Source organism: Opisthocomus hoazin, unplaced genomic scaffold (genome assembly GCF_030867145.1).
Source record: "Opisthocomus hoazin isolate bOpiHoa1 unplaced genomic scaffold, bOpiHoa1.hap1 HAP1_SCAFFOLD_181, whole genome shotgun sequence".
Taxonomy (NCBI): domain Eukaryota; kingdom Metazoa; phylum Chordata; class Aves; order Opisthocomiformes; family Opisthocomidae; genus Opisthocomus; species Opisthocomus hoazin.
Genome location: NW_027448943.1, coordinates 12,994 through 20,071, shown reverse-complemented (window position 1 = coordinate 20,071; position 7,078 = coordinate 12,994). Strand labels below are relative to the sequence as shown.

Below are 7,078 nucleotides of genomic sequence, written 5' to 3'. Positions count from 1 at the left end.
CGGGCAGGAGGTGGCGCGGCTGAAGCTGGAGAGTCCCGAGAAGGCTGAAGAAGAAGAAGAAATGGAAGGCCACCTGGCTGGCAGCTGCCTGGCGCTGCGGGTGAGGAAGGCTCCGTCTTGGTAGCCCGCAGCAGGCCAGGCCGCCAGCGTGCCCCGCAGGGTCTGTATGTGTCACCAGCAGCAGCATGGCACGGTTGTGGAGCGCGCGAGCGTGGCTGCGTGTGTAGGGAGCCTTGTCTCGTAAGAGCTGCGAGACATGGACGTTTTGTCTTAGGTGGGGGACAGCCAAGCGACCGGAGTTACGGAAGAGGAATGGAGGAGAGCAGGACGGAGAAGTGTCTGAAGCGGCAGAGTCTCCCGGGAGCGCGGAGAGCGAGAGCTGCGGTGAGTGGCGGGCCCTCGGGGCCCTGTCGCCCCTCTTCTGTGTCCCGAGCTGTCCCCTGGATCCTTCTCTCTCCCACGCTGCTGTGATTTTTTTTTTTTTTTTTCTTTTTCCTTTTGTTTTCCTTTCCCTGTACCTCCCGTCTTCTGTCTGTGTGTGTGTTCTGCTCCCTCTCCCTCTTTTTCTCCCTTCAGAATTTCTCTAGCCGGCTCCCTGTCTCTATTTCTCTGTCCTGCTGGCTGTCCGGTCGTTTCTTACTGTACCTCCCTGTCCAGCCGGCTCTCTTTTTGCTCTCCCTTTTTGCCTTTCTCTCCTTCTCTGTCCTGCTTCATGGCCCTTTCTTCTCTTTCTCTCCCTCTCTGTTCTCTAGCCCCTTGCTGGTTTGTTTTGGGGTTTCCCTGCACACACGCCCCCCGCCCCTTTCTTGGTCTCTTTGTCTAGATCTGACCCTTTCTTTGTTTCTCGGTCCCTTTTTTCCTGTTCACTGTCCTTTTTCTCTCTCTGTCTGTGTCCCCTGCGCTCCGTTGCCATCTTTATCTCTCCTTTCTTCTTCATCTCCTCCCCCTGCCCCCGTCTCTCTCTCCCTCTTTCGCGCTCACCGGCCCTACATTTTCGTGCTCCGTCTCTGCAAGGCTCCTCGTCCCTGTATTTCTTGATTTCTCTACCTCTCTGGCGTTTCCTTTCGACCCTTCTTTCTCTCTGAGCTTCTCGGTCTTCTCCCTTGTCTTATTTTCCTCTTCCTAGTGCTCTGCCCTGCTCCCCATCGCTTATTTTCTCTCTCCGTTTCTCTGCCCTGCTCCCCGTCCCTGTCTTTCTTTCTCCGTCCCCCTCTGCTGCTCCACAGCAGAGTTTTTCCTTTCTCCGGCTCTCTGACCCGCTCCCCGCCCACCCAGGTTGACCGTCCCAGGTTTTGTTCTGCGTCTCCATCCTGCCGCTGTCCTCATCTATCCTTTTGTGCCCTTCTCTTTCTGTCTCTTTTCGTGTGTCCCCGCTGCTTTTTTTCCCATCTCTGTCCAGCTCCCTGTCCCTTTCCTTTTTCCTCTTGCTGTCCTTTTGCCCTGCTTCCTCTTGCTGTTTTTTCTGCCTTTCTCTCTCTGCGCCATTCCCTCTCCCATCCTTTCTTTCTCCATCCCCCTGTGCAGCTCGCTGTCCCTTGTTTCCTTTCTCTCTTCCTCGGTATTTTTTTTCTTTCTCCATACCTCTCTCCCGCTGCCCGTCACGGTCGCATTTCTCCCCCCAACGCTGTCCTGCTCTGTCCCTTTTCTCTCTCTCTGTCGTTTTGTCCTGCTCCCTGTGTTTGTTTTTTAATTCCTCCCTCAGGGTCCCTCAGCCCGGTGCTGTTTTTTCCCTTCTCCGCCTCTGTCTCCTGCTGCCCAGCTGAGGCTTTTCCCCCTCCGTCTCTGTCCTGCTCCCCCGTCTCTTACTTGTGCCTGTCTTTCACTTTGTCCTGCCTCCTTGTCCCCTTTTTCTCTCTCAGTATCACCTTGTCCCGCTCCCTGTCCCTGTCTTTCTCTGACAATCTGTCCCGCTCCTTGTCCTTCTCTTTCCCTTTGCTGTTATTCCCCGTCCTTGTTCTGGCCTTTCTTCCTTCTCTTTCTGTCCTACTGCCCCAGTGCCTCTTTTTCCACCGCTGTCCTGCTCCCTGGCCCTTGTTTCCTCTCGCCGTCCCTCTGTCCTGCTTCCTGTCCCCAGTTTTTCTGTCTCTCTTTCTCGATCCTGCTGCCTGTCCGGTCGTTTCTTGCTGTACCTGCCTGTGCAGCCGGCTCTCCCTTTTTGCCTTTCTCTCCTTCTCTTCCTGCTTCCCGGCCCGTTCTTGTCTTCCTCTCTGTCTGTCCTCTATCCCCTTGCTGGTTTGTGTTGGGATTCCAACCCTGACCACCCACCCCCTTCTTCGTCTGACCCTTTCTTTGTTTCTTAGTACGTTTCTTCCTGTTGCCTGTCCTTTTTCTCTCTCTGTCAGTGTGTCCTGCACTGCGTGGGACGGTGGTGGGAGGCTGAAAAAGGGTGGGAAGCTGGGGGGGCGGAGTGGAGGCTGGAAAGAGGTAGGAGGTTGCAGAGGGGTGGGAAGCTGAATTAAGTAGAGGCCAGCAAAAAGGGAGTTAGGAGGCTATCGAGGGGTGGGAGGCGGGGGGGGGGGGGGCAGAGGCCAGGAAAAAAAAGGAGGCCGGAAAGGGGTGGGAGGCTGCAGAGGGGTGGGAGGCCGGGGGCGAGAGTAGAGGCCAGAAAAAAAGGGAGGCCGGAAAGGGGTGGGAGGCTGCAGAGGGGTGGGAGGCTGGGGGCGAGAGTAGAGGCCAGAAAAAAAAGGAGGCCGGGGGGTGCGAGTAGAGGCCAGAAAGGCCCTTTTTTGTGGCTTCTTCCCTGTCTTTATCTCGCTTTCCTGCCTTGTTTACTCCTCTGATTCAAATTCTCTCTCGATCCGTGTGTTCTGCTTCCCACTCATCATATTCTCTCTTTTTCTCTGTCCTGTTCCTGAGGCTTCTTGTCTAGGAAGCCACGTCTCGTATGAGCTCTAAGACAGCCACATGCATTTTCTCTCAGGTGCAGGAGAGCCAAACGATTGGAGCTGCGGAAGAAGAAGGGAAGAGAGAAGGGGAGAGAAACATCTGAAGTGTCAAAGTCTCCCGGCAGCACCGAGAGTGAGAGCTGCGGTGAGTCGTGGGCCCTCGGGGCCCTGTCACCCCTCTTCTGCATCCTGGGCCCTCCCCGGCTCCCTCTCTTTCTCCCACTGCTACGATTATTTTTTTTTTCTGCTCTTGTGTACCTTCTTTCTCCATCTGTCTCTGACTTGTCCCCATCTTTTAGGTCCTCCCTCTTTCTGCCCTGCAGCCCGTGGCATTTTTTTCCTTCTTCCCCTCTTTCTGTTCAGCTCCCGGTTACTAGTTTTGCTTTCCTCCTACTCTGTAGCCTGTCAGTACTTTTGCTGTCTTTGGTGCTCTCTGTCTGCCTCCTCGTCCCTTGATTCGAGGCCTTCCTTCTCGGCTCCGTAGCACGTCACAGATCTACTGCTTTCTCCATGTCTATTCTATTCTATTTCCTCATCTCTCTTTGTCCAGGTCCCTGCCGCTATTCTTTTTTCCTCTGTCATGCTGCAGGGTTTTTTTTTTGCATCTCCTTCCTGCTCCCCGTTCTTCATTTTCGGTCTGTGTCCTGCTCCCTCTTCTTCTTTCTGCTGCCGCTCTTGCTCTCTTGCTGCTGCTTCTTTCTCCGTCTCTGTGGGACTGCCTGTCCCCGTCCTTCTCTCGCCGTTCCTTTCCCTGCTTGGTGCTTTCTCGTTCCACCGCCGCTGTCCAGCCACCTGTCACTTTTCTCCTCTCTTGTAGTGGCCTGCACCCTGCTCCTCATTTTTGGCAGCCTCTGCCGAGCAGCGCGTCGCTCCGGGAGGCGACGGACGGACTGTTCGCCGCTGGATCAACAGGCGCAGCTGCGGGAAGGAGTGCCGAGGTGTCGGAGGGGCAGAGGGAGCGTCGGGGGCCCCGAGCCCCGGAGCAGAGCGGCTCCCGGGACTGGCTGGGTGCGTGACTGAGTAAAGACCTGCGGTCCCTTTTGCCCTGGCGGCTGCGTTTGTGCTTGGTTTGCACGGGACGAGGGGCTGCGCCAGAGGCCAGGGGAGAAGGGGACGGGCTGTGGGGCTGGGGCGACGGCCCCCTGTTCCTGCCGGGGTCCAGCCGTGGGCCGGGGCCGGGGGAGCCCCAGGTGCGGGCAGCGGGGCTGATGGCGACGGCCGCTCCCTGTGCCGGTGGAGGGCCCGGTGCTGCCGTGGCGCGGGTGGCCGTGGAGGGGCCGGTGCTGCCGTGGCGCGGGTGGCCGTGGAGGGGCCGGTACGATCGCTGCTGCCACCCGGTGAGCAAAGTTCGGTACTGCGGCTCGGGTGGCGCCGTGTCCAAGGGCTCGCTGCTGCCACCCGGTGAGCAAAGTTCGGTACTGCGGCTCGGGCGGCGCCAATGCGCGGTGGCGCCGTGTCCAAGAGCTCGCTGCTGCCACCCGGTGAGCAAAGTTCGGTACTGCCGCTCGAGTGGCGCAGGTGCTTTGCGCGCTGGGAGGAGCCGTGCCCTGTGTGTCCGGCGCTGCAATAAGGAACGCCTGCCTGCTTGCTGAAGTGCCCAAAGGGCTTCAGAGAGTCTTTGTGTTTGCCCAATGACGGCATCGTGGGCTCCAGCCGTGGGCCGGGGCCGGAAGAGCCCCAGGTGCGGGCAGCGGGGCTGATGGCGACGGCCCCTCCCTCTGCCGGTAGAGGGCCCGGTGCTGCCGTGCCGGGCCCGATGCGAGCCGAAGGAGGAGCGGAGCCATAGCCGGGTTGCGGCTGCAGCGAGGGAGAAGGTGAGCGCGGGGTATGGGGGGGGGGGTTGGATGGAGCGGCGGGTCCCGGGGAAAAGCCCCCGGGAGGGCGGGGTCCGTGTCGGGGGCAAGGAGCGATGGGGGTGCGGCGCCGTGTCGGAGCCGCGAGTCGGGGTCTGCTCGGAGCCGGAGCCGGCGCTGGGCGCCGCCCCCGCCCCCGCAGGCACCGCCCCCGCCCCCGCCGCCCCCGCCCCCGCAGGCTCCGCCCCCGCCCCCGCAGGCTCCGCCCCCGCCCCCGCAGGCGCCGCCCCCGCCCCCGCAGGCGCCGCCCCCGCAGGCGCCGCCCCCGCCCCCGCTGGCGCCGCCCCCGCCCCCGCTGGCACCGCCCCCGCCCCCGCTGGCGCCGCCCCCGCTGGCGCCGCCCCCGCCCCCGCTGGCACCGCCCCCGCCCCCGCTGGCGCCGCCCCCGCCCCCGCTGGCGCCGCCCCCGCCCCCGCTGGCGCCGCCCCCGCCCCCGCTGGCGCCGCCCCCGCCCCCGCTGGCGCCGCCCCCGCCCCCGCTGGCGCCGCCCCCGCCCCCGCTGGCCCCGCAGGCGTCGCCCCCGCTGGCACCGCCCCCGGCCCCGCTGGCGCCGCCCCCGCCGCCCCCTGGCCGCAACGCGGTACTGCAGCCCGGCGTTCGGCTCAGAGTGTGGCCCCTCCGGCGCGCCGTCGGCTCGTGGCGCATGCGCGGTGCGGCGGAGCAGCATGGCGGCGGGCTGGTGTTCGGTGCCGGGGCGGCGGGGGAGCAGAGAGGCCAGCGGTGAGGCGCGGGCTCCCCTCCAGCGGGTGCGGGGGTGCGTGGTGGCTGCCCGAGGGTGGTGGGACGGGAAGCTTGGAGCCGGCCGCTGCGGCAGGCTGCAGGAGGCGAGCCGGGTGCGGGCAGCCCCGGGGCCAGAGGCGGGAGGTGACGGAAGGGAATGGGAGAAGGAGGCGGGCACCCCCCCCCCCCCCAAGTCGGCAGTGCTCCCCCGGCCCCGCTCGCCCCGCGCAGCCGCCCCCAGCTGCCTCACGTCCCCTGAAGCCTGTGTCCCGGAGCGCCCGGCCTCCCCCAAGGCCCGTGGTGCGGGCTGCCTCGGCCTCCCTGAACGCGGTCGCCGCTGCTTGTTCATGTGTGGCAGGGGCTGCGCTGAGGACGCGTTTGTCCGTTCGTGCCCTGGGGATGCCGTTGGCTGCGCCCGCTCCAGGCTTGTGTGGGCTGCGTGTGCCGGGCCTCGCTGTGCTGGCGGCGTGGGGGCGAAAAGGGAGAGGCGGAGCGCTGAGTGGCTGCGGGCAGGAGGTGGCGCGGCTGAAGCTGGAGAGTCCCGAGAAGGCTGAAGAAGAAGAAGAAATGGAAGGCCACCTGGCTGGCAGCTGCCTGGCGCTGCGGGTGAGGAAGGCTCCGTCTTGGTAGCCCGCAGCAGGCCAGGCCGCCAGCGTGCCCCGCAGGGTCTGTATGTGTCACCAGCAGCAGCATGGTCCGGTTGTGGAGCGCGCGAGCGCGGCTGCGTGTGTAGGGAGCCTTGTCTCGTAAGAGCTGCGAGACATGGACGTTTTGTCTTAGGTGGGGGACAGCCAAGCGACCGGAGTTACGGAAGAGGAATGGAGGAGAGCAGGACGGAGAAGTGTCTGAAGCGGCAGAGTCTCCCGGGAGCGCGGAGAGCGAGAGCTGCGGTGAGTGGCGGGCCCTCGGGGCCCTGTCGCCCCTCTTCTGTGTCCCGAGCTGTCCCCTGGATCCTTCTCTCTCCCACGCTGCTGTGATTTTTTTTTTTTTTTTTCTTTTTCCTTTTGTTTTCCTTTCCCTGTACCTCCCGTCTTCTGTCTGTGTGTGTGTTCTGCTCCCTCTCCCTCTTTTTCTCCCTTCAGAATTTCTCTAGCCGGCTCCCTGTCTCTATTTCTCTGTCCTGCTGGCTGTCCGGTCGTTTCTTACTGTACCTCCCTGTCCAGCCGGCTCTCTTTTTGCTCTCCCTTTTTGCCTTTCTCTCCTTCTCTGTCCTGCTTCATGGCCCTTTCTTCTCTTTCTCTCCCTCTCTGTTCTCTAGCCCCTTGCTGGTTTGTTTTGGGGTTTCCCTGCACACACGCCCCCCGCCCCTTTCTTGGTCTCTTTGTCTAGATCTGACCCTTTCTTTGTTTCTCGGTCCCTTTTTTCCTGTTCACTGTCCTTTTTCTCTCTCTGTCTGTGTCCCCTGCGCTCCGTTGCCATCTTTATCTCTCCTTTCTTCTTCATCTCCTCCCCCTGCCCCCGTCTCTCTCTCCCTCTTTCGCGCTCACCGGCCCTACATTTTCGTGCTCCGTCTCTGCAAGGCTCCTCGTCCCTGTATTTCTTGATTTCTCTACCTCTCTGGCGTTTCCTTTCGACCCTTCTTTCTCTCTGAGCTTCTCGGTCTTCTCCCTTGTCTTATTT

General features: G+C 62.4%; 1 long non-coding RNA gene across 1 annotated transcript; it reads left to right on the top strand.

The window, feature by feature from the left end:
• Positions 1-2,939: 2,939 nt before the first annotated feature.
• Positions 2,940-3,934, top strand: LOC142359862 (uncharacterized). The gene is made up of 2 exons (XR_012762668.1): positions 2,940-3,030; positions 3,703-3,934. It is a non-coding gene; the product is annotated as an uncharacterized LOC142359862 (long non-coding RNA).
• Positions 3,935-7,078: the final 3,144 nt, after the last annotated feature.